Source organism: Amblyomma mixtum, chromosome 10 (genome assembly GCF_055824585.1).
Source record: "Amblyomma mixtum isolate Tamu chromosome 10, ASM5582458v1, whole genome shotgun sequence".
Taxonomy (NCBI): domain Eukaryota; kingdom Metazoa; phylum Arthropoda; class Arachnida; order Ixodida; family Ixodidae; genus Amblyomma; species Amblyomma mixtum.
In genome coordinates, this window is record NC_143021.1 from 65,154,046 (window position 1) to 65,168,355 (window position 14,310).

The window sequence follows — 14,310 nt, forward strand, 5'->3', positions numbered from 1 at the left end:
TTGCTGAGCCCCATCCCTCAGGAGTAGGGGAGTGGGTACTTCGTTCGTAGCTTACGGGTTCTCTTCGTCCATTTTGTGTTAATAGTACTTATCATATATAGATATTCGTAGACCTTGTTTTACCCAACTTCTTTACTCCAATTTGGTTAGTCTATGATCAAATTTCGGTTTGCTGATTGCCTCTCGAACCTCGAACGACGCCCAGCCCATATATCTATTGACTCCCTCATTCGGAGTGTTCCCATTTGCGCCCAAGGCTAGCCTGCCTACACTTTTTTGACTGATTTCTAGGCTTTACTGTACTTCGATTTCATGCACAGGACTCCATAATTCCATAATTCCTTTTCACACACCTCTAGGCAGTTCGTACCTCTGCAGTTCCATATTGCTCTATGCTTCATAATGCTTCATTCCTTTACCCTTTGTCCTTCAAAATTCTTTCGTGCTCATCCAGATATTTTTTTCCCATGATTAAAGTCAATAGTTGTTACATCTATATCGGAATTCCGCATCAATGTCAAGGCAATGAGAACACCCAGGTATCTTTATAATATGAATGCCAGAGAGGAGCGCTGTTTGCTCTTCAACGTGCGGACATGCATTACACCTGGAAACAGAGGAGCTTGCTCTATTCAGATTTTGGTACCATTTGAAGGCTATTTCATCCCAGAGTTTTACTGGTGAAATCGGATTTAACGTTGTAGCGTTCACCAATCACTACTCATTCTTAATCGGTATGGCTGATAGTCCTGCATGTTCCATCCGCGGGCAAGACGAGACCATAACCCACATTCTTTGTGACTGCCCTGCCTACACCACCGAAAGGCAGTCTCTCAGCCGTGCGCTGGAGCGCCTAGATACACGCCCTTTCACGGAAATGAAGATTCTCGGCCCCTGGCCGCGGCGGTCGTCGGCGGAGAAGGCCTGCAAGGCACTGCTCCGCTTCTTGAGAACTTCTGGCCTGCACGATAGGCTGTGACTTTAACGAACAGTGACGTTTTATAGTGACTTCAATTTTCTGTTACTCTCCTTTCTCTTTCTTTTTTTATCCCCTCACCCCCTTCCCCCCGTGTAGGGTAGCAAACCGATTATTATTTCGGTTAACCTCCCTGCCTTTCCTCTTCTATATCCTCCTCCTCCTTCCTCAGATTTAACGAAGCGTACATCGCTATTAGTGGAAACTTCACCATAAACTACGCGGTGATCTGGTCATGAACGCATTACTGAGGAAACACTGGAAGGAAGATAGTAATCTACGACAGATAAATAGCAAGGAAGATGTAATTCTTGGCAGCACAAACAGCAACAGAGGCTAGAGGCAAGCCTCCGTTCAGTGAACAGCGCATCGACAGGAAAACGCTGTCTTGGTGGCGGTCGTGTCTGTTGGCAAAAATGAATGATAAACGCCATGCTGAGAAGCAGTGAAAAGCAAAATTTATTTGAAGAAATCTCTCAGCAGGGCTTCTCATTCACGAGCTCAGAACAGATGCTGGGCTTCTAGTTTAGTGGTTATGGTACTAAAGTCGCGGGTTTGATCCCGGCCGCGGAGGTCGTATTTCGGTGGGCGCAAAATTCTAGAGGCCCGTGTACTGTGCTATGTCAGTGCACGTTAAATAACCCCAGGAGGTCGAAATTTTCGGAGCCCTTCACTACGCCCCTACTTCATAGCCTGAGTCGCTTTGGGACGTTAATCCCACATAAAGCATAAACCATAAACCAGAATCCTCGGCTGTCTAATTTTCTCAGGCAGAACCAGTGTCCAATTTTCGACCACCGCTTCAAAAAGCCATGACTGAGTAACTGATGCAGAATGCGGCTGAAAACACCAGTGAACGTATTTTAATTTATTATATAATCTTTGAAGTTACGTGATCACTTTACAACAACTTTCCCACCAAAGGAGCAAAAGCAGGCTCGCTTGGTAAAGTGGTGTAGAATACAGCAGCAACTTGCCGCTGCATTGTGCAACGTAATTACCGAACCTTATTTAGGTATTAATAAATGTACCACATGTGCGGAAAGCTACTGTAAATGGAAGCTACAAAAGGACTGGACTAGAAAATTGCTCAGAAGCACTGCCTTGTCCACACGCCGTGATGGTAGTGATTCCACACCTATTGCAACGAGCGTCTTACGCCTCAAAAACGCGAAGCCTGTCTAACATGTAAGCAACGCCCGGGATTTCTGCCGCGCGGCATAAAAATTCGTGTCAAGGTTCCATTCGAATTACGTGGTTCAACCAAGTTAGAAATTTTTCGCCACGCTGCAGCGCTCGAACTCTCAGTTCGCTCAATCTCTTGCTTGTGAAATACCCTTAACGGAGCGAAAAAATAAGGAAAATTGAAGGATATTGATTAGGCTAAAATGCAAGTGCCTTGCTCCACCCCGACTCAGTAAGCAGGACCGCGCCAACGTGCAGGATTTACTTTAATACATTCGCAAAAAAGTGCACACACGATTTTCTTCCGTAAGGAAAACAAACAAAAAAATGGCCTGGCTGAGCTTATGGTTAAGCCTAGGATGCGAAGCATACCGCCGGCGGAGGCTGCGCGTCCGCAAGCGAGCGCACGAGTTGAGCCCCAGCTTTCACAGCTGTTGTGACGTCATATCACGTGGTGCGCCGATGTAGGTCAAGTGGTAGCTACGCGGCCGCGCGCGGCGCAGCAAGGAAGAGCTCGGTTGTGCAGCTAGTATGCTTCGGATAAAAATTGGTGGGGGCTTAACTTTGGTTAAGCCAGGTAGATTGCGAAAGCGAGCGCAGCGCCTCTAACGGAAGGAACGCGGCGCGCAGCGCCTCCAACATAAGGAACGCAGTGCGCCGCGTCTACAGGTCACGCGTGGCTACCGGCCGCCGCTGCGCGACGATTCAACTTGGTAGCCCGTCTCTCACCCTTGTATGACGCCACGCTATGACGTCACTAGGCATGGCATGACGTCAGAGGTCGTTCTAAATGTCACGCGTGGCTACCGGCCGCCGCGACAACTCGACTCGGTAGCCCATCTCTCACCCTGGTATGACGTCAGAAGTCATTCTAAAGGTCAAACGTGGCTACCGGCCGCCACTACGCGAAAGGCCGTTCATGAGCGTAGTATTGTTTTCGCAATAAAAAATGGGACAGGACAGTTCAGCTCCACCTTAGGTGTATGAGGCAAAGCGTTAATGAGTTGTCGCCTATATATGCAGAATTGATTATTCTGAATTCTACATTCATATGCCCGTGGGAGTCCTTCCTTGCGTAAAGATGCAGCGGTTAAGGGATGCGCCACTGCCATGCAACGGCAAGGGCTGTTGCCATCGGTGGGTCTATGCGCCCTAGTTGCTCTTTCCGAACAATCTCTCGTGATCAGTTTTTAATTTAATTTTCTCCTGCCAGGGTGCGCAGTTAGCTCACAATCCGATAGGCAGGTTGTGATGACACCACAGGGTGACGTGACCTAGGTAGTCCAACTAGATTATTTCCAGTCGAAAAGGACAACAGAAATTTCTGCTGCGCAACAGAGCTTTCTGATGTGAGACAGAAATCTCTGTAGCGCTACAGAGATTTTTGTGGTGGCAACAGAACCTTCTGGCGCGATAAATGAACGATCTGTTAAGACAACAGAGCGTTCCCTTGCGGCTACAGAAGCTCTGTAGGGTCTACAGAAGACATGCAACAGAGTGTCCTGTTGCGGCTACAGAAGCCATAAGACAACGCCTGATTTTCTGCACTACGGAAGCCTTAACGCTACCGCGTTAAAAGCCGTAGTTTGAAGTACCTGTAGAACTTAATATATAAATTGTCAGGCTTCGCTACAAACACACGGCAAGAGTGATTTCACAAACTATAGATCGATTGCAACACTGTGATCAATAGCACGCGCTATGGAAATGCATGTTGCCTATATTATGCAATAATTCCGTGACAAATACCCTTTGAACAATGATCCACAATTTGGCTTTATAAAAGAATAACATATGACTACTCTTCTGGAAGAATTTTCTGGTTACGTTCATGATGCAATAGAAATTAACCGTGTTGTGCTGGCCTTACTTAGCTAAGGCATTTGATGCCATATACCGCACGTTACTGCTAGAAAAATTAGGCTCACTTGGTTACCGTGGTCATTTCAAGAAATTTTTTAGCGATTATTTTCCAGATTGGCTGCACAGAGTTAAGCATTATAGTAGCCACGCAGACTTGTAAGCCATTAAGTTCGGTGTACCTCCAAGAACTACGCTTGGCCAACTGCTTTTTAAAGTCTCTGTTTCTGATTTGGGTTCACTGGAGTTTAAGTAAAAAATCTTTCGACACGCTGACAGTTTCTAGTCTAGTTTCGCAAAGTAAGCTAATAGGAAAAATCGGGCATCTACTGCGCAATCAGTGCCTTGTCCAATGGTTCGATTGCCATTTTTCTAAACGGCACCAGTACGTCCTGATTTCCGGTTCCAATTCAGCGCCAGCTCCAGTGCTCACTGCAGTGCTCAGACTGCAAGCGGGATATGTTGCGCGCCCGAGAAGACCGAGGTGATCCGGGTGCACGGAGGAGGAATCTACAAGTGCCCCGGCTGCATAGACCTCTATCTAGAGGGCCAGAAGAGCCCACAGAGCAAAGAGACCAGGATTCTAGGCTTCTGGGTGCAGAGAAACCTGAAAGCGTCCCAAGCCTCCAAAGCCCTAAGGTCCGCCACGAACCAGATCTCGAAGAGGATCAAAAGAATAACCGTAAGGGCATGCGAGAAGAGGACACGCTCCGCCTCGTATAGGCCCTGGTGATCAGCAGAGTGACGTACGGCATGTATCACCGCCACTCGTTAAACACACGAGACTAAAAACAAGTCAAGTCCATTATCACAAGCACACACAAAACGGCGCTGGGTCTCCCCGCCACCACGTCGGAAAAGATTAACACTTAAGCTTGAGAACACCATCATCATCATCACTTTCGGCGAGCTGACAGACGTGGTTCTGGCTTCGCAAAAGGCCGGACTGCAGAACACGGCGGCGGGCACAGCAATCCTACAACAGACCGGAACGGTAACGGAGCTCCGCTCTCTAAATGGGCAGCAGTAGCTCCCGCCCGAGGTCACAAGCAGAATCAAGGTGAGCCCATCTCGAACCACTTGAGCCACGGACTCCACGAAGGTGGGCGCAAGACACGCGCTGACCAACAGCGGCGAAATTCAAGGGCGACCCGCACGTAATCCCGAAGGGGGCCTCTTTGTGGTAGCCGCCGTGAACGGAAGAGGCACTCTCGCGGCCTCCTTCTGGGCAGAGAGCCCAGCTGCGGCTGAACCCGTAGCCGTAACGCTAGTCATGGAGCACCACTACAGCGTGGGCATGGAAGTTCACGCCGTCGCCGACTCGCAGCAGGCCTGCCGGAACTTTACCAACGGGCGAACACCGCTGCTAGCGGCTCATTTTCTGGACCCAAAGCTGGAAGAATACCATCATATCATGTGGACGCCGGGCCACGCGGGGCTGGAGGGGAACGAAATGGTGGACGCCTTAGCTCGAGTGTTAACCAGCCAAGGGGGCCCTTTACTTTCATGCTCTTTCCATTCAATTGCGGCCAATGCCTCGAGATCCAGCGGCTCAACCACAGGGTATGTCCTGCCCCCCCCCCCCCCCCCCCCCACAAAAATGCAGCTAGATGTACCCTATAACGTATCGTGGCGTCTGCCCCTGGGGCGCCAACACATGTCCCACACTCCTCCAGAGCTCGGGGGGGGGGGGGGCGGATAAAATTGGCAAATCGGTGAATTGGTTTTTGAGAAAAGGAATTGTAGCAGTATCTGTCTCACAAATCTCGATCGACACCTGAACCGCGCCTTCAGGGAAGGGAGGAAGGCGGAGTGAGAGAACAAATAGAGAAAGAGCTGCGGTAGTGGAGGTCTGCGGAATACTTTCGACCACCTGGGCATCTTTAACGTGCGCTGACATCGCACAGCACACGGGCGCCTTTTGCGTTCCGCCTCCATGGAAACGCGGCTGCCGCGGTTGGGTTCGAACCCGGGTACTCTGGCTCGGTAGACGAGCGCCTTAATCACTGAGCCACCGCGCGGTAGGGTGCGAGCGCAAACCCCAAAACTTAGACGCCTAGCACATCATTTAAGTGATGGGAGGTACAGCTGCCCGGCGATACACTGGCGGGGCAGGAAGCGCTCGTCCAGCTAGTACGTCGAGTAGCCGTGGCCAGTGGAGTCCTGGAATGAGGAAGCCACCCACTCGACAACTCGAACGAAATCAATAATCTCGTTGTTGCTAATAAGTGTTCCTCCTCCTCCTCCTCCTCTTGTGTATTAATGCGTTGGCATTAACGGGCCTATGAAACTGAAAATCGCGAGTTTGTTTGTCAGTAGCCAGAAGTAGGTGGCTCACGTGACAGGGTGCAACCTGTCCACCGGGCGACGATCTCGGTTCACTACTTATACAAACTTAGTATACTACCTCGGATATAACGAACCTTAGTAGTATGCCACCTCGGATTTAACGAGCTTTCCTGTTTAGACGTCGGATGTAACATTGTGCGTCAGCCTTGGATATTACGAACGTCTGGCTGCTAAAACACATTCACAATGTCCACTTAGGATAGCCTAAGGTGTACCAAATGACGACTTCTGACTCCCTAGTGCGCTGCAGTTTCTTCACAGACGATGCATACTGAACGATTGGAACGATTTTTTGGAGGGTATTAATACATGTGTTTTTTTCCAATAAACCTCAGTTGTTATTCAGCGCTTGTCCTTCTTTCTTCTGTCTTGTCCGTCGTCGCTGCGCTGTTTTTTACTTCTAGAACGATTACGTGTCCGAAATTTGCAAGTAGTGTAAGACCTGGGTAATAACCCGCATGATGTGTTTTCTTCATTACATTACGCAATTAACGATACAGTTATTAGTCCGTAAATGAATGTAAACATTTGAGAATCCCATTTTGCATTATATTTAGGTGGCGCTCACGTGATGTGCTCATAGCTTGAAAAACTCACAACATGCTTTCGCTTATGAGAAACTGTATGAAACACTGGACAAGTGATACGAGCTTAAGAGCCAACAGTGCACTAGACTGCCCATTGCTTGAATATGCAGACGACGTTTGGGGTCCGCACACCAAATTAGAACTAAACCATTTTAAAGGTGGGCAAAACAAACCGCTTCGATTTACTTGCAATGCACATGAAATTCACGTTTGCAATGGATCAGCTCCAACTGCGATGTCCCCCTGTGGATGGCCCCGTCCGCACAGGCAGGTTTACAATGAAGGGCTCCACCCAGCAGAGAAATTCCAGTGGACACGAGCAGGAGGCAGTTTGGAAGGCATCAAAATGCCTCCAGGCCCTCTTTGCGGGCCGACACTCACAGTTACTGACCACCCAAAGAAGCAAAGGAAAGGTTGATAAATATAGCATGGGCTTTTTCCTTACCTTGTCAGAGTTCGAGCTAAATTCGGAGCACCGGGAGCTCACTAGGAGCGGCGCGAAAGCGCTGGAGAGGCAGTGCTGCTGCCGGACGGCGCTAGACTGCGTAGCTTGAGCGCCCTGAGACGATGCCGCCGTGCACTGTTGGTGCGCCATAAGACAGCACTCGAAGTTTGAATAAAAGCGCAGTCGGACGGCACTCTTAGACACTGCCTTTTCAGAGACGTAGTGTTTGTATTTATGCTCATTTTGTACACTTTTTTTCTTTTTCGAAAGGCAGTGAGTTCTGGCTCATTTTGTGCTCACTTCTCTGCTTTGTCGCATCACGATGTACAGGGATGTATGCTTGTACCACTCCTGTCTTTTCTGCGTAAAGGCGGTTGGCGGTGTTGAATAAATAAATAAATAAATAAAGTTAGAGTTGAACTCGTGAGAAATACGCGACCAAGCTACAAGAAAAAAATTACGGCAGGCAAGGAAAGGAAAATAATTTCCATGTTCTGAATTGGAATCAAATTCAGCATGAACCACGAGCTGATTTTAATTAAGACCTGCTACAAGAACGGGACAAAGGTGTTTGACACAGAATTTGTCATAACTCACCAAGAACAGTTTTCTTCACCGTGAATACGAGGATTACGACGAGAAACAAACGGCATCAGTGTATGCTGTTTTCTGTTTGCGGGCTTGTCTTTGTCTTGTTCCCGCTGAAATTATCTCCATTTGGGGAAAGTATAATCAAACCAGGAAAAAAAGTCCTTTCGCATCCCCCCCCGTGTGTGTGTGTGTGTGTGTGTGTGTGTGTGTGTGTGTGTGTGTGTGTGTGTGTGTGTGTGTGTGTGTGTGTGTGTGTGTGTGTGTGTGTGTGTGTGTCGCTGTCGTACGGCCCGCCCGCTTATGCCCAGGAATGTTAATACACAGGCTTGTTTTCCACCATAGTTACTTATATGCCAGGTGTTGAGATAAAAATATAGATTTTGGGGCATAGAATTACCAGTGCTAGCGGGCTGAAAAAAATTGCCGGGGTTTAGCTTTGGTTAAACCTGGTAGGCTGCGTAAGCATCCATAGCGTTCCACTCGGGATCATCACCGGTTGTAGACGATTCGGTTTCGATAGAGGCACGGTGCGCCCGTCTAGCAGCGTCTTGAGCGCGCCGCTTAGCAAGGCGCTGTTCGCGTTCTTCATCTGCCTCCGAAGCCCGTTGCCGTTTCCTGGCTTCGTCAAGCCGACGTAGCCTCCCTTTCTGTTTATCAGGCGGCATAACGACAGAGCCGGCAAGCGAGCGAACGCCTTCTATACCGCCCTTCACCCCCTCCCCGTTCTCCAGCTTCCTCTCCACACTCCGCAGCTGGCTCTCGAACGCGGCGAGGGCAGCGCCTCCACTCGGCAGCGGCGCGGCTAGAGTTTAGTGCGCCGCGCCTCCCTTCAAAGTCAAACGTGCCTCGCGGCCGCCCCGACGCGACGGGCTGAAACCTGTCGTAATATTGCTTACGCAATAAAAAACCGCCAGTATATCTCAACTAGAAAGCTGATGAACACGTTGCTAATAAACTTTTGGTCTTACGCACACAGTTGCAATAGGAGCTTTCTGGCTGGTCGTTAGAAATAGCATATCAGTTTTTAGAACTTTCAAAATGCTTACCCTCGGCACTGTGGCCCAACAAATTTTGGCTACTTCGTGCCAAAACACATGGCCTTTCGAAAACAAAGCAGAGAAACATATTCCTCCAGTGCACGTAACTAGTTTAAATAGCCAATTCTGTCGAGCCACAGAGAGAAGGGTAATAGCCCTTTAGAAATTCTAAAATCTGATGTGGCTATTGCTAACGACCGGCTACAAATCTCTAATGACAACTTGACGCCTAAGTCTTGCTACTTAAGACGATTCACCAGTTTTATGGTTCCCGCTAGCACTGGTAATGTTAGGCCGCAAAAGCCATATTTTTGTATCAAAAGCCTACTTTTCAAAATTATCTAAAATATTCCCGATACGCCTGGTGCATTTGGAATGCTCGAACAGGCTATCATCTAATCGCCTCCCGCTTCTGAACCAGTTTTAAAGTTTTCCCAGTAGTTTATATCATGCCTGCATTTTAATTTCACCATCTGCATTGTCAGCTTGCATGTAACAGAAGATATCGTATCTGGTCTGAAGGCCCATCTGTTTTCCGTTTAAAAATGAAAATCATTTTACGCTGTTACCATCTGTCCGGAATTTTCTTGGGTGATATAACTGTTTCCAATGCTTTTAAGAGCGCTTGCTAGCTCCTTGAACCAAGTTCATTGAATAGATTGTACAGTCTTTGTCAAAAGTAACCAGGCTGCATGGTTTGCTTCTAGCTCGTACGGTGGAGCCCTTACAGCGTCCCTGAAGCTGAAATGGTCGTTAAAGCTAAGGACTGGGGTCTTCTTACCTTCCAACATGTTCTGATCTTTGGGAAAGCCACAAGAGCTCCACTATACAAGCTAGAAGCAAACCATGCAGTCTGGTTACTTTTGAGAAAGGCGGTACTTTTTTCTATCCCGGAGGCGGTGCATTTAGGAATGCATGTATTTTTCTCCACCTTTTTTTAGTCAGTATTTTTCAGTTCTAAACTGCTTTCCCTCATGGTGTCCTGTGCTGCATCTTCACTCAGAGAAATTATCCTGTAGGCGCTGCTAAATGACTCAGCTATAACTAACAGGTAAACTATGAAAATGCTTCTCTAAACAGCTCTCTAAACAGCCATTTCTGCTTTATTTGATTCTTTTTATTCAGAGGAGTTCATATGGGCCCAGAATTATCTTCGCCCACATTTAGTTCCCTCGCGATCCAGCGATGAAAGCACTGCTGTATTTTGCCCAAGAGAATATTCCAATTTTTGGTCTATTTCATCGGGAGAAAGCTGCACTTTCTTTGCCTCCCTCTTACCTTTCGAAGCCACCTGTTGTTTTTCGATTGCCTCCTTAATTCGGTTAATAAAAAAAAATTGGCGGGGGCTTAGGTTTGGTTAAGCCTGGTAGGTTGCGAAAGCGAGCGCAGCGCCTCCAATAGAATCGCGTCTAAAGAAGGAACTGCACCGCGTCTGCAGGTCACGCGTGGCTACCAGCCGCCGCTGTGCGACGACTCGACTTGGTAGCCTATCTCTCACCCTCGTATGACGTCACGCTATCACGTCACTAGGCATGGCATGACGTCAGAGGTCATTCTAAATGCCGCTGCGCGACGACTCGACATGGTAGCCTATCTCTCAGCCTGGTATGACGTCACGCTATGACGTCACTAGGCATGGCATGACGTCAGAGGTCATTCTAAATGTCGCGTGTGGCTATCGGCCGCCGCTGCGCGATGACTCGACTTCGTAGCCCATCTCTCACCCTCCTATGACGTCACGCTATGACGTCACTAGGCATGACATGACGTCAGAGGTCATTCTAAATGTCACGCGTGGCTACCAGCCACCACTGCGCGACAACTCGACTTGGTAGCCTATTTCTCACCCTGGTATGACGGCACGCCATGACGTCACTAGGCGTGATGTCAGAGGTCCTTCTAAATGTCGCGCTGCGCGATGACTGCCTGGCCGCCGCTGCGCGATGACTCGACTTGGTAGCCCATCTCTCACCCTGCTATGACGTCATGCTGTGACGTCACTAGGCATGGCATGACGTCACAGGTCATTCTAAATGTCACGCGTGGCAACCGGCCGCCGCTGCGCGACGACTTGACTTGGTAGCCCATCTCTCACCCTGGTATGACGTCACGCTATGACGTCACTAGACATGACATGACGTCAGAGGTCATTCTAAATGTCACGCGTGGCTTCCGGCCGCCGCTGCGCGACGACTTGACTTGGTAGCCCATCTCTCACCCTGGTATTACGTCAAGATATGACGTCACTAGACATGGCATGGCGTCAGAGGTCATTCTAAATGTCACGCGTGGCTACCGGCCGCCGCTGCGCGACGACTCGACTTGGTAGCCCAACTCACCCTACAACCTCTTGCTACTGTCCCCATCCACTCGGTCACCTCCTCGGACGCAGCCGAGGAACCAGCCATCGCCTACGCGCTTGCACACACGGAAGCACGCTACATAATATCGGACTCCAAAACCGCGATACTAAATTTCGCGCGCGAGCGAGTTCACGTCCCTGCGTTTAGCGTACTGAGCTCGCCTTCCGCCCGCCAGACCCGCCATGCGGAGCTGATATGGGTGCCTGCGCACACTGGGAATCCCGGTAACGAGGCCGCTAATGTGTTAGCCCGAGGTTCTTTAAACCGGGCGTGGTCGGCCACGATCTCGGATTTACGCGGGATCGCATGCACTCCTTCAGCGACCTGATGCAGGCCTTTCGGGCCGCGCGCCTGCTCTACCCCCTCCCTCCACCCCTCCCTAGACAACTACCACCAGACGCTCTGGCGACGCCTACAGACGCGCACCCGCCCGTCCCCATACCTGCAATCCCGATATCACTCCACTAGCCCTTCCTGTACCCTCTGCCAGCATCCCTCCGCTACCCTTTCCCACATCCTCTTCCTCTACCCGGCGGACCCTCCCCCGCGGGGCCTTAATCACCTCACCACTTGGGAGGCATGGGAGACCCTGCTGAGCTCCGGGGACCCGGCCAAACAGGCCATCGCAACCAGCCGGGCTGCCGACGTCATGGTCCGCAGGAACATTAATGTTTGAGTGCAGTGGGGCCGTGCGGGGGCCCAGGGGTCTGCGAGCGCCAAACTCCTCTGCATACAATAAAGTTTCTATAATGATGATGATGATACTTGTATGTAAGACGCCACGCCCCTTGTATGTAAGACGCCACGCTATGACGTCACTAGGCATGACATGACGGCATAGGTCATTCTAAATGTCACGCGTGGCTACCGGCCACCGCTGCGCGACGACTCGACTCAGTAGCCCATCTCCCACCCTGGTATGACGTCAGAGGTCATTCTAAAGGCAAGGCCAAACGTGGCTACAGGCCGCCGCTACGCGAAAGGCCGTTCATGAGCGTAGTATTGCTTTCGTAATAAAAAATCTTTTTTTTTTCACCCCTAGGGATTAACAGCACTGAAACCACATATTGTCTGCCACGGGTTGCCTTAGGTTTTAGTTACATTTTCAGACGCTTTTAAGCCGAAACCGCCAAACCTTAAACGGCTGTCAAAAGCAGGTATCGGAAACCAAGTTTGTGGGCTGTACCAATGATAGAACGTAATTACGTGTGACACAGATTGCACGCATTGTAAATATGGAACACATGTTACCACCATTTTAACCACGGAGAACGCGAGGAAGCCGATATGGAAGAAAATGGCTGGTCTGCAATACGGACACCATAATGCGTCAGAAACTATGATGGAGAATGCCAACACATTCATGAACAAAGACGAAGCTTACATGCGTACGAAAGATACGAAGGATCGATCATTTTTGGCTCCATTGTCGTCGTTTCACCTCTTTGAGAATAAGACTGCTGGAGTTGCCCTTACAGCATCTTGGCCTTCGTTTGAGCAGCCCACTCTAGCTATCATTTCGCGCCACCACGCTTGGGTTCAGCCACAGGTCTGTTTTTGACGCTGTTCAAAATTTCTTAATGGAATCTCATCGACTGCGTTCCTAAAGCTTACAATATTTTTTTTTTATGTTTTATCATAGTTCGAATTAATCTCTCTTTTTTTTTCTCTCTCTCTCCTTCTCTCCAATTTAAACTCCTACTTTTTTTTCACTCCCTGGTCTCCTTGTGGCAGACTCACCCGTGTTGCTCTCCCGTGTGCTTTTCCTTTGCCTTGACTATGTACAGGTGAATAGCAACCTTTACCTCCCGATTCTTGGCCGATCCCCCCGTGTGAGTATGTGCCGTTCTTTCAAAGGCTACAACAACAACATACGTCGCCAAAGACGCAGACAGTATGCGGGCAAAGGATATCTACACGGCGTAGGACTCAACGTAAGGGATGCCGTTTGTGACGCCAGTAGATTACGACACGGGAAGTGCAGTGAAACCTGATTATGAACAATTTCAGTGGGCAACGTCTCCTTCTTGTTAGGCCACGGACCACGGAAGGTACTGCCGTCGTATGGAGTCGAATACTCAATCGTGATAATACACGATCTGTTTATTAGCATGGTGGAAAAAAGCGCGTGAAGACGACGACAGGACGAACAACCGCAGGGACGAACGCTATTGTGTTTCTTTATCGTCATCACGCGCTTTTTTTCTACCATGCACCAACTCGGCCAAATTTCTGCCCTAATCTGTATATTAGCCACGTACAGAAGTTATACTGGTGCACCCTATGCGAGATGAACGGAGAAGCTGATGGCTGTTCTGAAGTAAGGTGGTTTGCTTGGACGCTTGCCCTTACGAGGCTAAGGGTAGTCGAAGGGGCATGCCTAACTTGGGCTTGTTAAAACCTGTCTGCATAAATAATATGCGGGCTCAGTATTGCGGCCTAATGTCACCACCAGCTAAAGACAGCGTGGACTGCGTCTGATATTAAGCCCGCGCAATACTGTAGTGGTGCGAGAAAGGTTGACGTAGATCGAACTACATTCTTTTGGCAATCACCCACTTTTATTTTCCACCACGCAATGCACAATCTGTTACACAGAGCTTTACAACTGCATCGAGTCCTCAGCATGACATGTGGGCCGTACATAGCTTGCTGCAGTCCGATGGAAGTAGAGGCATGCAGTAGTACGCGTCGGTGGCCACTGGTATAGCATGGAGTACTGCGAAGGACCTTTCTCCTGGGGTCTTGTAGCTCCGTAGCTTGCTGCCGACGACTGTTCCTGGTAGAAATGCTGAGGAGTGGCTCAGAACAAAAGTGTGCCTGCGCTAGGTTACTGAAGGGTCTTGCTTCCCTGGGCCGGTCGGTGATGCTTCACCATGCCGTCACCGAGTTGCGCCTGCGGGGACCACGCTCACGC